Source organism: Aptenodytes patagonicus, chromosome 1, assembly GCF_965638725.1.
Source record: "Aptenodytes patagonicus chromosome 1, bAptPat1.pri.cur, whole genome shotgun sequence".
NCBI classification, from domain to species: Eukaryota; Metazoa; Chordata; class Aves; order Sphenisciformes; family Spheniscidae; genus Aptenodytes; species Aptenodytes patagonicus.
Genome location: NC_134949.1, coordinates 70843757 through 70862013, shown reverse-complemented (window position 1 = coordinate 70862013; position 18257 = coordinate 70843757). Strand labels below are relative to the sequence as shown.

The window sequence follows — 18257 nt, the reverse complement described above, 5'->3', positions numbered from 1 at the left end:
TCCGCTTCCCGCCGCCCTCCCCTTGACCCCGCGTATCGCTTTAAGGGAACGGAAGGGGGGTGGGGGTGGGCTTGCCTGCACGCGCTCCTCCTCCCGCCCCGCCAACCGCTCGGCGCGCGGGGCGGGGCGGGGCCGAGGCAGCGGTAGCTGCCAAGGTGTGCGCGCGCCGCCGCTGCTGCTTCACCCGCCCCCTCCCGCGGCGGGCAGGGTCGGGCCGCTCCGCGCCGGCAGCCTGACGGGCGGAGCGCGGCGCCCCCCGCGGCAGAGGCACCTCGGGCCGTGTTCAGCCCTGAGACGGCTGCCCCCGGAGCAGCATGAGGCGAAGGCAAGTGCGGCGGCGGGGTCCCGCCGCCGCCCCCCGGGAAGGGAGGAGGGCGGGCTGCTGCGCGGCGCGGTGCGGCAGGTGGGGTGGCCGTTGCCCGGCCGCGCGGGCGGGGGGAGGCGTCTCTCGTGGCGGCGGAGGAGGAGGATCCGCTTCATCCCTTGGCATCGCCCGCGGAGCGGCCTGGCGCGGCGCCCCGGGCGCTGGCAGCGGCGCGGGGGTCTCTGTGCGGCGCCGGGGCGGGGGCTGTGCGGGCCCGTAGGGAGCGGCGGTGGCTGGGGCTGGCACAGGGCGGCAGGGCACAGCCGCGAAACCCGATCCCCGGGGCGGCCCGCAGCTGGGCGGCTGGTCCTTGCCGGCTCCCTGACCCGATTACACGGCTCGGTGCCGGGGAGGAACGAGGCGGTGGCGGCCGGGCGTCCGCCCCGGGGACCCCCGAGCGCTCCTCGCCGGAGGGGGGGTGGCTCAGCGAAAGGTACCGGGGCACCTCCGTCCCCTCGTGCCGGGCTGGGAGGAGGAGGAGGCGGCGGTGGTTGTACGGGGTGCGCGCAGGCTACCTGCGGGAGGGCGGAGGGGGCGCCTTGCGGCGCGGGGTCTGCCCGCGCTCCGTTCTCCCGGGCGGGCGGCAGCGCTCTGCCCCGCCGGCTCGGTCACGTCGAGGCGCCTTGATGGCGTGCTTCTCCTTCGTCGGCTTTATCGCTGGTAGCTGCTCTGCGGGTTGCGTTACGCCGCGGGTAAACTTTACAGCGGTGACTACCACGGTGTCATAACGTACTTCAAGTGCTTCCATCGTCGGGTAGCTTGTGACAACCCCACAGGAGAAACTGCATATACCGGCTTCATTTTATATAGACTTCTGCTTGCCTTGTAGACCTAAGCCTTTAGCCTTTTTATTGTTATAGGTATGTTCAGTACAGGGGATGTCCAGCTTTCTAATACTTCTGTCCCTGTTCTGCTTTTTTTTTTATGATGCAGAATTAATCTCTGCAGGCTGTTGTCCTAAGATGTGTTTAGGGTGTTAGAATACTTAACAAGGGTAACTGCTTCTAAACATAGGGTTCCTTCTCTTATAATAAAAATCTGCTTACGCATTCACTGTAACAGCTTCATTCCATATTCCGAAGAAGTCATCTCTTACCTCATGCAGTCATCCATTTAAGGTTAGTGTTGTGGAGCAATCGACAATAACTTTTGTTGAGATGGAGGAATACTTTTCAAGTCTGGCACTGCAAAAATTGCCACTTCCTTTGTTGATTCTGTTGTACTGCTTTGAAAGGTTAACGAACTGAAGAATCTGTGGGAAATCTCTTTGAGTGTTAGGCTTAAGGCTCAAAATTAGGGTTCTTAGTTATTCTGCACTTTAAATGTAGTGGGTCAGTACTGGTGTAGGGAGCTTAGGGGAAGCTGAGCAAATAAATGGCCTCTCGCTGGACAGTCTGGATATACAGAAACTGACTATCTGTTAAGTTAACCTAGCTTAAAAAAAAACCAAACAGTAAACATGATTTTCTGTGTATAACTAAGAACTTAATTGAAATAGACTTCTCTTCCCAATAGTTATGCTAATACCTCTTTCTGCATTTCTTTTAGAGAATGTGCTTATTCTACTTATTTTTCACTGTCACATTTTCAGCACTTGTGTTTGGGTTGGTCGTACTGCAGGGATGTGTTTAGTAAAAATAACTCATTGCATGGGAATTACCTTCTTTAATCATGGGAATATTTCTACTGGTCTAAGAGTCTGTGAAAGCTTACTTGCACTAAACTAGATAGAGTTAGATTGAAGTTGGCAGTGTCCCTTTAAACCAGCCAAAAGTCCACTACACATTCATCTGCAGCTGAAAATGAAGAAGTTGTGCTACAGTTAAGAAAACAGCTATGTTTATATTTAGCTTGCAGCTTGCTAAAGTATTTGTGTCCAAGAACACAGATGGATATAACTAGATACACTAGACTTGTATTTGTTCATATCTTAAATTATAGTTGGAAGGTACACCTTACAGCTAATTGATGAAGTTGGAAATCTTTTAGTTCTTAAATGAATGGACAGGGGAACTCTTCTGAAATGTTACAGGGCAGCTGTAAAGATTTTTCTTTTAACAGTTATTTTTAAGAATTTGTGCAGAAAAAACCCCCTAATAGTTATGCTGATTATGAATGACATGTACCTGAATTTCAATTTTCAATAAATTTGAATACAAATCCTGTTCCTGACTAATCCTGTGTGTTAAGAAAGGATCTGTAAATAGTATGTGACTGTATATTCCCAATGTAAACCTAAACACAGCTGGTTGAGGTCAGGATGACATTTTATTCTAAGCTTTCTTGCCTCTCTGGGTTTCGAATATCCTGCAAACATGCCTCACATGAGAAATCTTAGTTATTTTGCAGGTGCTGGTCTCCTTTGATAAAGACTATAGCACTGTTACTTTTCCATGGGAGAGCTTGAGTTATTGTTGTACACGTGGTAATGCAGAACTGGTGACATGTTGCTTTTGGAGAAAGCTGAAGCAGAATTGGTCCTTAGTTGGATGTGCTCCTCTCACTGTGAAGGATTTCAAAATGACTTCTCAGTCACTTAAGTAATCCATGAATGGATTAGTTTTTTTTTCTCCTTTGCAAACACAAGGTCTGTCTTGCCAATGTAATCTTAGAGTAGTATTCAGGGTAGCTCTAGGTAAAGGGAGAGGGAGAACTGTCCGTGCTGTTGCTGTCTTTCTTTGGTAGAGGCAGAAAACTTCCGCTCTCTTTTGACTGTGTCACAGGAAATTGCCTGTGAGAGCAACAGCAGAGCCTGTATGTGGACTTTCTTTGGTGCTAGGGCTTTTGTGCTATTACAGTAGAGAAGGCTCAGGCAGCTGTGGTAACAGGTAGGTCAAAACTTGTTTCTGCCATGCAGCTTCCAGCCCTGATGTTTTAGGAATCTGTTCTCTGCCAGTTGATCTACATCTTAACAGCCTGGGGTGGAAAAATCCTTTCATTTACAGCTGAGGCTAGGGCTACGCTAAAATCTTCCAGCAGTGTAGCTGTCGATCAGGAGTATGATCTGTTGTATGTAAGGTCCTTGCACAGATTCAGTTATATGAGTAAAGCACATGGGTGCTTTTAGGGCTTGTCTTAACACTGTGGTCTGTTGCTAGTATATGGGTGTGAAATGCAGCTTTGCCAATATATTGTATGACTGTTCTAATACTGCTGAGATACTCTGAGTGTGAATGTGATCTGAGAGAGTTTTCCTGGGTGAGTGCTTTTACTGTAGCAGATCCTAACGATAATCTCACCTTTCATTTAAAAAGGGGAAGAGGGGAAAGTTCCCACTGGTAAATCCAGGAAGTGGCTTTTTACCTGAGCTCCATCAGGGGAGCCTGGCTTGCATTTTCTTAGGTCTCCCAGCAGCACTGGAGCCTAGAACTGACCTTAGCCTTGCAAACTAGCAGGATGTAACTGACGTGTCAGCTACAGAGATGCTGTTCATAATTTGATAGGTGGAAATAAAGCAGCAGTGATACTGATCCAGTGTTCATGCTGCTGTTTGGAAATGATGTGGTAAGATACAAGAGTCAGGCACTGTTTATTTACTAGGAGGGGAGCCGAAAACAGTGGAGACAGAGCAAGAGGTAAGCTAGCATAGGAACATCAAATCACCGCCCTTTCCTTCCTTTTTCTCCCCCTCCCTCCCCCAGCTGAATGACATCTTCTGTTGTAATTGCACAAGGGAGAGGGAGAAAGGGAAAAGTACTTCTGGGAGAACCCAAGAACATACACTCTGAGGAATGAGATCTGCGTGTAGACGGTGTTTGTGAATGGTATGAAAACATTTGGATTCCAACTGAGTGGGGGACACAGTCACTGAATTATTTGTTGTCTGTTCCTGCAGTCTCCTCCTAATTTTGAGGTAGTTGGACTAGGTAGTTGATAGGGCTCTAACAGGATTTGGTTTCTTTGTGTAAACAGTAAACTGACTTGGATCATAGCTCTTCTCCTGCCTGTATTGTATCTTGATTTGAAGAGGCACTGTGATGCCGTTATGTATGGAGTTCCTTGTGATAGAAATTCAGTGCCCAGATACGGGAAACAATTTAAGGAAAGGAAGGTTGCTCACCTGCGTGGGCAGCCTCTCTTCTGACACCCCTTCCCCCTGCTTTTTCTTTCAAAGCTTAATCAAGCAGCAATTATTTGGCTTGGTAGCAAGAGGAAACTGAAGGATGTTTTTCTTTCTTTTCTGAGGTATTGAAATTGACTCAATTCAAAAGTATTCAGTGAGACTAGGAAAGGAAATGCAAGTTCTTGCTCTTCGTAGACAGCAGTAAATTAACAATAGAATTGTTTCAGGAAAGAGGAACCTATTTCATCCCACACTTCCTAAGGAGAGTTCGTAACTTTTTCTGGTAAAGGTGTGCAGCAGCAGCAGCGTAGCTTCTTGCTGAAGACAGAAACCTGATTGCTCCAATAGAGATCAACTGTTCTGCAACTGTTGTTTTTGCAGTAGACAACATGAGAAACTGCATTTCATTTTTGGGAACGGGCACTGAAGAAAGCTATGGAAATTGTGAGGAAACCCTTTTTACTACATTCCTGTCTCTCTCAGTCTGTCATCTCTGCTTTCTCCCCAGATCTTTATCTGGGTTATGTGTTAACCTTTTCATTCTTTCTCCACAATGTCTTTGAGATATGATCTTTTGTGTCTAGCCACATGGTTAAAACTAGTCTAGGCTGCCCTCACTTTGTGTCTGGATTTCTTTTTGACACTCAACTGTTCAAAACAATGACCATTTTTACTGAAAATGTTTGGGGTTCTTTTGTCTGCTGTTAAGACTTTTAGCAAATCATTCCTATGTGGGGTCCTACAACTACAGACATAAGCTAATTTTCTTCTTGGTCCTTTTTGACTGTCATCTAGAGTGGCATACTGTGGAGAATTTGACATGTAGTCTCATCTGTTAATGCTGCTAACTTTTAGGCATTCACTGAAGCCTTGTTGTGGTCTTTCTTTACCTTGTTCATTCTGCAAGAGGAGTGGCAGATAGATGCTTTTCACCCATCATGAAGAAGAGTCCCATAAACATCTACGGAGCTACCTCATCTTCTGCCTTCAGAACTTCAGAGAAGAACTTCTGAAGAACTTCAGAACTTCAGAGAAGTTCTGAATGGGAGCCGCACTGAAGTTCTGAATGTCCTCCCCTGCCATGAGCTGACTGAACCAGAACAGCCCAGCAGTGGACTGAGTAGGCCACTGCTTATCTTCATGAGTGTTTTTGCCTTTTTGCTGTGCTCCCTTCTTCCTTTGGATCCACTTGTCCAGCAGTCATCTCATCCCTCAAGTTGGAGTCTCTGTGTGCAAGAGGTGTGTTTTCTTGTTCTGCTCCTATGTAGAACGTTATGTACTGGAGTTCTGGTTTAGACTGGTGATCTCAAACATTATTGTAGGATACAAAACAAAAGTAAAATCTTGCAGTTTTCTGTGCTGACTGTTTCCAACATCAGTCCAGGAATATTTGTCTTATGTTACGGGTCTTTTGCTGTGTTTGCCTGCATTAGGATTCCAGTTGTACAGCTTAATTAAAATCTGGGAAATAACCCACTTATTGCATCAACTTCCTCTTTGGCCAGCAGGAAAATTGTTCTGTATTACTGCTTTCTGCCCTGCTGTTTGGAAATAATTCCTCTGAATCTGCAGTGCTTTGAAGTGAGGCAAGGCTTGCTGGGAGCTGATGTGGTTGAGGGAAGAGGACATTTTAGTGCATTGAAGACTTTTATTAAATCTCTTCCTTTCAAACTTTACTTAGTTATATCCTTTATTGTTATGGCTGCAAGATGCTTTGGAATGAACTTTGGATGGCGCGTCTGAAGAAGTCTTAGGGTATAATCTTCTACTCTTCTAAGTAACTTTTGAACTAAAGTGACTTAATGGATAGCATAAGTTTTCCAGTGACCTCCCTTTAAATTATTAAGATCTCTTTACCCTGAGTCTGTGGGGAGACTTCTCACTGGAAGTTAAAGTGTAGGCAGAACAGCAGCATTTTTGTGGGATCGTATCTTGTATCTCTGTCATGCAAGTAAATGTGCTTGTGGCCATGAGAGTCCTATCTAACATTTCTATCTCTTTATGGCCTTGGTGGAACTGCCTTGGTTTAATGATATGGTTGGGATGCCCTTCTTGCCCTTCTCTTAGTCTTTCTAAATACGCTGTGTATACTTACACAACTATTAAAAAGGGCTTCTCTTGTTGGGTCCTGTGAAAAGGATAGTATAAACTCTGCTCCGTTTTTGTGAGATACTGCAGTTTGTAGCGATTTGCACCATTTAACACTTGCTTACGTTTTTTCAGGATTCATTGAAGAAATGAATCTCAAGGCAACAAGAAACCAAATTTGGCTCGACACAGTTAAAGGGCGCAAAACCAGTTGATATCCATGAGGTGATACCCATGTCATACACTACTCTGGATCTTGTGTTGAGAAGTGTCCTCCAACACTTGCAGCATCATGGTTATGTGACTGAAGAAACGAAGGGGAGGACAGTAGCCTTTCTCATCTCCTCTGTTGTGTGGTGATCTGCACAGAAATGAGGAATGAAGGCAGATGTTTGCCTAGGAGTCTTGCTTTAAACAGTCAAATCCAAGAATGTTTCACTAATCTCCTTTTTTGTAGGAGAAAGTTATTTCTTTATTAACAGTCTGTGTACATTGTGTATGGTACTCCATCTGCTATAAACAGAGTTCTGCTCTGTTTAAGAAAGAAAAGCCAGATTAGACTGTGTCAGGAAGGGTAAATTGTTTTGGGGAGCATGGCATGCTTTTAATGATTCACTTAGCCACGCTAAATCACTAATTAAGTGCGGCTCCCATTCAGAATTCTGTAGAGCTGTGCCTCTTTCTGCATTGATCGTAAAGAAAGACTGGTTTGGAGTTAGCCTTTGTGTATAGTTTCCTTGGTGAGCCTGGGAAGGCCGGTGCCTCGCACCTGGTATTCCAAGTTTCTTCTAGATCTCATAAGTGTCATTTGTCTTGCTGCTTATACACAGAATCTAAACATACTGTGGACTTTCCAGGGAGAGTAGGGCTGCTTACACATCCAGGAAATACAGGAAAAGGCTGGGTGCCAGTGATACCTGGTCTGCTTCCAGTGCTTCAGAAAGAGGAGTTTGTACATGTGAAAATGGAGGAGTTATCCAGAAGGTGACAGCATCAGTAGCAGATCTCCACTAATAATTCTCCACAGTGATGGTATTCAGTGTACCCTCAGAGAGAAAAGGCAGATGGGCTACAGCTGAGCCCATCAGTGTACCTTATACTTTCTTGTTGCTTTTGCATTACATATAATGCCTGTTGTGTTGCATATGCCTAGAGACCGACTCAGGACTCTGCTGTGCCAAATATTGTATTAATACATAATAAAGAAGTCCCTGCTCTAAGATTTTATTTTTTTTTAAATCGGATGAGAATGGAAGAAAGCAGATATGATTTTTCTGTTGACGTTGAGAATGGCAAATGCTGGGAAATCTTGAGTTCTATTGAATAGAATATTATTTGACAGTGGATTTATTTCAGGATGTGAATCAACCTTCAAATCATTCAGAGGGACATTTCTAAAGCTGCAAAATACAAACTCTGTGGGCTTATGAGGAGGTATGTATCTGTGAGAGGTATATGTTTCTGTTATCTGGGAACCTTTGTCTTGGAATAACCGGTTTGCATTCAGGGCAAATGTCCCTGGCACATCTTCCCTCATCTCTAGCTCCACTCAGTGTGGTCAGGCTTCATGACGTTGAGTGGACTTCTTTCTGAACTGTCCCTCAGACACCCCTCTGCACTCATACAACACTTGTTCCCATTTCCCTGGTCTCATATCCTACCCAGACAGTAAGTAATGGGACTTACTAAAATCAGAAGAGGGATAAGGTATTCCAGGTGGCCAACTTGTATGGTGAGCCAATTCCACAGTCTGCTGATACAGTCCTTCATATAGTTGTGGTCATGGGTGTATTCACAGTGTAGTTCACGAAGGGAGGGATGAGTTTCCTGATCCCTGTTCCCTCTGGGACAGGAGGGAGATCTTCGTTGATGAGTATGCTGGGTGTACAACATGTAGCCCCTCTCTCATCTCCTCCAGATCTGCTTGTTTGGTTTTTGACTGTACTTTTCCCTCTCATCTCTATGTACCCTTCCTTCCCAGTGCCTCCCCAAGATGCAGAACCTTCTTCTGGCCACAGTCAGACTGAACTTCAGTAGCACTAGGGAGGGAGTCTGGCATCCCAGCAACGGTGGACTGTGTTTCTGGTATCTTATCCTTGCATCTTAGGGCATGGTGCCACTGGAAAACTGGCTTTTTGGAAAACTGGCTTTTTGGGTGCCTTCAGAGAGCAGAGTGTGCTGTTCAGGTTCGTTATTCAGTGTTCCTTCTGGCTTCTTCCTCTTACATGTTTTCCTTCCTTTAATCCACTGCCCTCTTTTTCTGTTTCGTGTTCCCCACAGGCGTTTTCTTTTTTTCCCTCCTGGCTGTTTACTGTCTTTCCCTTCTTTGGTGCATAGAGGAGAAACTGCTGAATTCTGTTAGCAATAGCCATAAGCCTGTTCTTAACAGGGGGATCCAGTAGGAACATAGAATGTGTCCGCGGCATGTCTCGTGGACTGGATTAGCTCTGCAGTTTGCTGTATTATTTCCTTGGAGGAGAATCAGTTAATGTTAATTTAGAAATGGTATAGTCTCAACTGTGGTCTAAAGCAGCTAAATTGCTTGGAGAGTGTCACTTGAGATGTTTTCTTCCTCTGTAGGAGAATTCTTCTGCTAATGTGCCCTTTTGTGGACGATTGTCTAGATGTCTCATGAGTCTGGAGAGGCTTGTTTTTAGTGCTATGTGCTCTCTGGAGAGTTTATTTTTAAATAGTTACTGAAGCAACAGTCTTCAAAAATGCTGCAGTGTTAGGATAGAAGGAATTAAAATGTTTAGTAATCCTCTAAAAGGGTAGATTGAAAAAATATATTTGTCTCTTCTATTCTCTAGGGCTAGCTGAAAGTGTTGGTGAAACTGTGTTCTACAAGATGACTTGTTTACTTCATAATTTTCTTCCTCAAAACTCCTCTACTCTAGTTTAAATTGTGGACATTCCCAAACTGAAATATTGTCAAAACCAAATGTTTTATTTCAGGAACTGCTGTGTACTATCCTTCATTCTCTGCTATAAAAAGATGACTTATTTTCACCTGTGATGAATTTTGCCATCTTAAGATGGGCTGCATCTTGAGATAGTTACCTTGGAACTGTAGCTCCCGTGGAGCAATAAGGTGCTGTTACACAAGCAAAATAACTTTACTTTTTTGAGGAGAAGCATTTTGTAAGTCTTCCTTCTTTGTGCCAAAAACCTGGGGATTTTACTGTTTACCCTCTGCCAGAAAATTTCAAAGCAAATGTTTTTCAAGAGGTCAGATTTCCTTATCACGTTGTACTCCTGCAGCATTGTAGCGGTTCTACTTTATATCGTTTTCTTTCTTAGTCTAAAGTCTTCAGATGAGTTGTGTCAGTACAACAATTACACTTAACAAAGTTATTGTATTCGTTTGAAATCATATCATGTCACTGATAAATCAGATGATTAATCAGTTGTTGCAGAATGTTACATCCAAATATAAGGGGCTGTCTTTTTCCAAGTCCTTATTCCTTTGCTGCTCTATTCCTGTACTCTTCAGCTATCACAAAAGGCCCTTTGTTGTTCATTTGACTGTTAAAGTACATTTATGCTTCAACAAACTCTCAATGAGTGCAAGGTTTATAATATGAAAAGTCTGGATCTCCAAGGGTGAGAGAAGCTAACAGGTTTCGTAAAGCTATTGGGATCAACCAGCATACAGGAAAACATCCCAGGCAGTCAAGGCTTTTTTGATGGTAGAGGACAATGCTGGTGAATTCTTTATTATGCATTCATGCAAATCATGGTGATAACTTACAGGCATGATGCTTTCTCACAGTCAGCGTCTGGTGAATTCAGCTATCGGGCATAGTACTTTGGTTCTAGACTTTTAAGAAAGCAAGGAATTTCAGAAACATGAAGTACAACAAAGCTAAAAGAGAGGAGAGGACAAGATGGCTGAGTAGGTTCGAGATGCATAGGTCAGACTTAACCCAGCAGGCCAGTGTCTGCTGAACACTAGCTGGTCTCGGTTGTTCCTTTTCCTGTTGGTGTCACAACAGAGGTGGATCATGAAGGGAAGACTCTGAAATGGACTGGGAATAAAGTGCTGTGAGATTAACACAGTAAATTAAGATGAGTGTTAATTTCTTCTGTTGGATTTGAGGATGAATTGCCTTACAATGCTGTGCTAATTACGGCAATTCAGGAAATGATTCACAAGAGTGGGTAGCTGAGCATGGTCCTTCTAACAGCTGTCGTAGCTTAAGCTAGGTTGACTTATTTACTAGAATTGTGCTTCATTTGCTACAATGGCAATTGCAAATGCTCAGTTTTAATTTCTGTGACTTGACTGAATGGAGTCCTCTGGCACCTGACAGAAGAATGGGAGCAGCCTTCAGTCTGTCTACAAAGTCAGACACTTTGGCTTGTATTTAGAAAAGCTTCTTTACAGTGGTATGGGCTAGAAGGCTTTTTCAGTGCTGTAAATTAAATGCTAGGCCGTGTAACACAGTCATGACATTTAGTGTTAAGTTACACTGCATATTGCACAATTTTACTGGGGTTTGCTGCTTGCTTGATCGTATAGGCTCCAATATGGAGGCAATATCCTTAATAAATATCAGGGAATCTGAGAGCAAGTAGATTCTGTGATCCTGTTCTCAAATGCAGTAATGACTTAAAATACATAGTATATTTTTTCAGTTATAAAATACTGTATTTTCCTGTTTCCCCAAGTAGAAATGCAAAAGATATTAGTGTTCCCACTTGATTGGATAGCTCCTGCTGTGCAAAATACAAGTTGCTGTGACATATTGGAGATTATGCCACAGTTACGCGCAGCAAACACATGCAGTATCTATGGAGTTTCAGTTATGACAGCAAAATCTTTAGGTGGCAAAAACAAGGTCATGGGTGTGAGATTAACTTGCATACAGCAGTCCTTGTTGTGGAAAGGAATGTTTGGCAGGCATTAACTTTTTATAACCTGATAATATTCAGGTACTGCAGAAAAAGTCTCCTTTCTTTCAAGGTCTTAAAAATGGTGGAGATGTGAACCCTAGCCACCCCCTTCAACTCTGGGTTCGAAGGGGCTTTTCTGTAGAGGTGGAGGGGGGAAAAACATGATGGGCTGACCAGGGTTTTGATAAGCATGTTCTAATTTGTGACAACTTACTAGAGCATTGAAACTGAGCAGCAGCCCATTGCTGGAGTGTGTCCTCACCTGCAGGATCTAGTTGTTCTATCTTAGAATGGTTATGGGAGGCTAGTGGTGGAAATGAGCTGTGACCTTCTCTCCCAGGCAAAGCCCTGATCGTAAAGAGTTAAAACTTGTAGAGGAATGAACTGAGGTCAGCAGCACTAATAGTCTGTTCAGTAAGTATTTTTCTTTGTATACCGACTCCATTCTTTCCCTCATTATTTGCTCCACTTATTCTTTTCCCTTCCTACACACACGTGCACGCACAATTTTTCTGGCTTTATTATTCTGTCTTGCCCTAGTTACCACCTTCCAATGGCCACTTGTCACTGTGACCCACCCTCTGGCTGAGGGAGCTGTAGATGATAGGTTTACTGTGAAAGAACCACCCTCCATCTGGGATGGACACCTATCTTCAGCTTAGAAGATGCAAAGCTGTTTTCCAGCTGCTCCTGCGAGTCTGCTTGCTCTGAGCACTGCAGTGGCTATACAGAATGCAGCACACAGGAGGGAGAACACTGTTCAGCCATACACAGAAGAATTAAGAGCTGTTGCCCACCTTTTTTCCCCCCTTGGTGGCAGGCTGTGAGCTCCTGGTGAGTGAACATCTGGTACGTGGCACGCATTGTTCTAAGATTGGTGGGGAAATCCATTAAATAGCTGCGCTGTTACTGAGAATTTGGGTAAATGTAGGACGAAGCATTGGTTAATGCTGGAGTCTGCAAAACATAGCAGGCTTTGATGCTAGTGCTTGGACATGATGCTATGAAAAGAGAAAAAGCTTTTAAGGGTCCTGTATCTGAGGATCCACAGAAACTAGCTAGAGGAAAAAGTAGGATTTTGGGGGTTGAGTGACCTTGAATGTCTGCTCCAGTGAAACAATCCATGTGTGACTGGTATTTAGGAAAATATTTTCAGGGAGGCCCTTTTGTTAGGGGGAAGCAGTTTAAATGTCCTGCATCTGTTCAGAGATCCATTTTGATTTTTCGATGAAAGTATAATAGCTGCAACTTGTCACCTTTGTATGTGATCTTGTAAACGCTGCTATCCCCAGGGTCCTGAAAGATGTGCCGAATCTCTTTTTGTGGGTATTGAATTGACTTTAAAAAGCCCCACAGACAGGATGAAGTAGATGCTTAGCAGGCATACTGTAGCATGGCAACTACTGAGAAGACAACCCATGTGTAATCATAAATATATACTTTTGGGTTGGGGGGGGGGCTTTGGTTCCACACCACTTGGAGATCTACAGTCCAATAATTCTTGCCTGCTGTTGGAGTGCAGCCTCTGTGTTCCTTCCCTTTCCCTTAGGGCACTGTTGTCTGCTTCATTCTTCTGAGATTTTTATGCTTTCCATTGTGTTTTCTTAAATAAAAAGGCAACTCTAGAAACAAACAAACAAAATTCCTTTCTTGCTTGACTTGTGCTTTTTCACTTATAAAAATGATTTTCCTTTCCCTGGTATGGCAGCGTTATTAAAACCAGGACTTTTCTCAGCTAAGCTCTGTTACTGCAGAGCCAGTGGGGTAAAGTGAATATAGTGCTTGCTATGAGTTGTGGTTTTTTTTTCCCCTTGGTTTAAATATTGATAGTAGTGAAGTTACAGATCTGAAGATTCTAAATCAAGACAACTGTTCATTGTTCTCTAAACAGTCTTTAGATACAGCTTTCCTGTAGCTACATTGTTCAGTGAAGTGCATTCCTTTTCAGTAAATAGACAGGCTTTAAGGCCCTCAGGTTCTTCAGATCTGAAACAATAAAAGCAATCATTAAAGCGAAATACAAGAGGAAAACAATTACAAAGGGGGGATTTTTAGGAGTGTCTTGTGCAGTGCCCCTACCTCCAGCTGATCTTTTTTTTTTTTTTTTTTTATCCTAGGGTGCTGTGTCCACTTCTCCTCTTGTCATAGCACAGCTGTCTGGGTGTGCATAGTCTGATCAGAAAACTGATCTGGGTTTAAAAATAGACTTGTTGGAATAAAAGTGAACCTGGTCAGGTTTACTCTGGAGTCCCATAGCTGTTATAATGGCATTACTAGTCAGGTGGGGATGATTTGGTGGTAAAGTGAAGATAGGGCTACCGTCAGTGCTTCTTGGGGTATAGGAGGAAGCACAGTGAATGACAAAAAAAAGTTGTTGCTTGATGGTCTTGTATTTGGGAGGATATACTTGATACCTGTGGAGAAAAGGGAGCAACATTTTCAAGAGGCTATAGCTTCTATGAAAGAAAGAGGCAATAGATGCAAGTTAACAAAGGAGAGAAAATACAGCTAGTGGTTAGATGAGGTGCCATAAAATCACTGTCTGTTGAACCATTATTCTTATTTTTATGGTGTAGGGTTTTGGTTCCTAGGCTTGTATTCTGACCACGTTCTGTGTCTCTAGTGCCCCAGCGGAGGGATGGATGGAGCAGTACTTCTGAGAGAATGTAGTTGTTCTGTTAGCTGCTGTCTGCTTTCCCTCTTAGCTCAGTGAACTAACTTCTTCAGCTGTGCTTGTGCACTTGTGAACATGGTTGCTGCTTCTACCTATGTCAACTGGTTTTATAAAGAAAAATTACCTCTTCCTGTACATGACCTCATAATATTTGTGCTAGCAAAATATATGCTAGTTGTTTGTTCTTAATTCCTACTGAATATGTGAAAAACTCAAGGCTTCTAATAATCAAAAAAATGACTGCATTTTCCTGTTAATTGGCAATTAGGAGTAGCTTGGTAAAATGGTTGGAACAATAAAAAACTGTGATTTTTTTTTTTTTTTTTCCTTTTTTTGGGGCGGGGGGGGGGGAAGCTACTTTTCAGACTGATATTCCAGGCACCCATTTGGGTTACACTGAGATGTTTCTAGCCATGAAGCTCCTCTTTATGATTCTTTCAAAGGACTTTGCACTGATTCAGAAGGGCACCTTTTACTGTAGTGTGATCTCAGGATGATGCTTTCATGTAAAAATAAGTAGGGGTGGACTGTATATCAGGACTTGTTTGTGAAGTGTTTGGGTGGAATTGACCCTCAGTGTACTCGGAGAATGAAAGGAGATTTGTCTCACCACTTAAAGATGAGCAGCCGCTTTCAGGGATGGAGTTTCTTACCTCTCTGCAGAGACACTTGAAATAAGATGCCCTGCCCGCCCTGTGAAGAAGTGTAAATCAGGTGTAGTCAGTGTAGTTTTAAAATAAATGCTAGTGAAAAATCGGAGGTCCTAACCTCGAATGGTCTGAACATTACTCAGCTATACAAAGCCTAAAAGAGAAATTGAAAGGAAGTAAAACTGGAAAGGAAGGATCCAGCTATCTTTCCTGTTTCACAGAACTTGCATACGAACCGGGGTGGAGTATGCAGGAGAATGATACTGATAGTGGCTTTTCTGTCTTTCTCCTGTACTTTGCTCTCTAGTTTAGATAGGCATTTGCAGCATTGCAGGACTTCTGTCTGTAGCTTGTTCTTATCTAGGAAAGTAGTGTTACCTTTTAAACTGGTGAAAATACTATTGATCTAATGTTACACTGAAGTTCTTTCATCTCTAGCTGTTCCGGCCATTTTACAAAAGGGATAAAAGTCTGTGTCCCCTCAGTTTTTGAAGGAAGATAATGAAATACAGTGTTATCGTATTGTAGTTGACCTTCATAAGCTTAGACACAGTTAGGGTAAGAATCTAGGTCTCTTCCTGTTCCTGGGATCAGTACGTTAAAAGGGAACTTTTCACTGTCTTGCAGATGTGATATACGTGTTTGTGGGCATGAATAGCAACTAATGAATATTTATGCATATACTAATGAAGCCCTACATCTGTTTTTACATATGCATGTGGGTATGGATTTGCAAGATACCAGTGTGGGTGTGAATAGATGCAGGCCTGGGAAAATTGTGATAGCTTGTAACTGTGCCATTTGGCGCAAACAGTGTGTACAAACGCATACTTGCAGAACAGTATTAAAAAGCAAAATAAAAATTTATACCTTCTCTTCCCTTCCCAAAAGAGTCATGAACCCTAGGGGGTTTTTTTGAGCATAACTACCAGTTGCTTAAAACCTTTATTGAAAACCTTCTAATTCCTGTCTTTGGTGACTTTTTGAATGGGAACTGCTGTTGTGTGACACGGTTTACATCCCCAGGTAGGCAAGCCTAGTAATGCTGTAGGGAGGAAAGTGAATGGTGTTAGAGTGAATGTGACAACCCTTTTTAATACACTCTGCAGTTTAGAATTTGGGTGGCTGGTGGTGAAGTTGGCAGTTTCATTGGACTGCATGCTGGGAGTTATTTCTAGGGATGTATGCATTGAGCCTGTTCTGTGACAAAGGTGCCCCCTCCTCCTGTGCTTGCTTTTTTTAGGAGATTGGTGATTCCTAGTTACATTACCAGATCTGATCTGCTAAAAGTTGGGGTTTAGTTACAAGAATGCTTCAGAAATTAATAGCGTGTTTTATTTGCCTACCTACAGTGTTATTGAAGCCCCTCCTTGACACCTGTAGTGTTTCTGAAATTTCCATCACACCTGATGGTCCCCATGAACCACTTCTGTTCATTTAACAAAAAGATGTTGTAGCCAGAGCTTCAGTATTTGATTCTGAAATAATTCTGTTGGTGCAACTATAATTCTGATTTAAATGTTGAAAGACTGCTGATTCACAGGGGGAACACAGACTCAGGTAAATTCTATGATTTTACTACGGAGTTGTGATAATTTGAGAAATGGAAATACAGTGTTCTGCTCTCTTACTGTCTCTTTCTTAGTAGTCTTGTTTTTAAAAGGTGTTTGGCCTTTTCAGAGGACCGACAGTGGAGGGAGCCTGTTTTGCTTTTAACATTTACAGTATCTTTTTTAAACTGTTATTTCAGTGTCTATTCTGTCATTTTTGTCTGAAAGCTGCTATTTTTTATACTTCTAACTCTACCTCTGAAGCCTTCTATTCTTCAGGCCAGCCCTGAGGTATTTAGTTACTCCCTCTTGTAATTTTGTATCATTAAGTGCTCTTTTCCAGGAAACCAAGGAAGAAACATTCCTGTCTTTAGTAACTCTGTTTAGTGGCTTTGTCAATGTAATGATGCACACAGATCTTGAGTGCTGAATATGGACTATATTGGGATTCTTCCCTGCAAACCTCCCAACTACTGCTTTTTTAAGAAAGATGTTAGCTATATGCATAATCAGTGCCTGAACTCCATATAAATTTGCTGGTCTCCTCAGTTGAAATACGTATTATAGCGGTTTTTGGTACAATACTAGTTCTGGCAGCAGTCATACCTGCTGGTTTCTTAAGGTGTCTTATTACAACAGATGAAAAAAAATCTGGAGGCAGGGAAATCAATGCTTGAGGAGTTGCATACAGTGGAAACTAGTGAATTAATAGACAGTCCAATAATAGGAATTTCAGACTTTAATTGAATTGGAATTGGTATTTGAGGACCAACATGCACGTGCTTACCCTTTTGCAAGGCAGTGAGTGATCCTGTCCTTCATATTGCAATATGTAGCATTCTGCTTCTGGTATGAGACAGTGTGTGCTACATCTAGTTATGATGTTTCCCAGTGGGTGGATTTCCTCCCTTGAAATCACTATGCCCTTGGGTATACTTTTTTTTAATATCGGCCAGTATGACTGCAGATGCTTTCTTCCCTGTTTGTTCCTGTGTGCCTTCTAACACTGAGTTATTTGCTTGCCAACTAATTTATGGAAATGACTTCCACATGACTACCTGACAACTCCACAAGTTGTTAGGTAGCGTCTCGGAGACCTTTCTCTGTGTGCTTCAAGTTAAACGATAGAAATGAGGGAGCTCAGTTTGCCAGCGCTAACGTACGGAAACTCGCAGAACTCTTCCTGCTTGGCCTATTAATAGGGATGAAACATCAGAGTAACAGGAAAAAAAAAAAAGTTGGTACTACTGCCTTCAGAAGGGGAAGGAGGCAGAACAGCTTTATGTGGCTTCTGTCTTCTAATGCCATCTTGTTCACTTCAGTAAACCTGACTTGTCTTGTATTTTTATCGTGCTTTTGAAAGACTCCAGATTTTTGACTGTTTTTAATGCTTCTGATTGAGAGGGGGAGGTTCTCCTATGAGTAGAAGTGCTCACTTCTGGTTTTGTAGAATGATAATTAGTGAATGATTCCTAGACCACTATTGGCACTGGTGATGAGGCATAAAAAGAAATCAAAACAACCCCTAGACTCGTAGCTGTGTTCTCTTATTTTACTTAGGAGCATAAGGAACAAATATGAGAATGTGTAGTTTGCCAGCTGAAGGAAGTGTGTATGGTGGCTTTTTTTGGCTCAGTTCTGACTTTAAAACACTTAAATGAGCAAATGACTTGCTCCTTTTTCTGATCTGGGTAGTTCTTTCACAGTCTCATCTGAGATGCATTTCAAAAACATGTTCTGAGTAGGGTTTTGGGGTTTTTTTTTGAATGGTTGACTTGCTGGATATGAAGGTACAACTTGGACTGCTTTGCTGGTAAACAGCAGTGGTAAAAAATAATACTACTAATAAAACTGTGTGCCCTGGCTGCTATGAACTGTGTTGTAACTTCTCCCCTGAAGACAGAAATCCCCTCCTTCCTTGGCAGTTAGAGAGGCCACAAATCTAAGCTGGAACTATGTGTCTTGACTGAAG

General features: G+C 42.9%; 1 protein-coding gene across 12 annotated transcripts in view; it reads left to right on the top strand.

Moving 5' to 3' along the window:
* Positions 1 to 219: 219 nt before the first annotated feature.
* The window catches only part of MICAL3 (microtubule associated monooxygenase, calponin and LIM domain containing 3), a 165789-nt gene continuing 147751 nt past the window's right edge, over positions 220 to 18257 (top strand). For 11 of the 12 annotated variants that reach the window (XM_076341695.1, XM_076341685.1, XM_076341675.1 and 8 more), the window contains exon 1: positions 220 to 325. The gene's annotated coding sequence lies outside the window, so the exon portion shown is untranslated. Of the gene's footprint in view, positions 326 to 12181; positions 12246 to 18257 lie in introns of those variants that run through there. The other variant, XM_076341627.1, reaches the window with a different exon arrangement.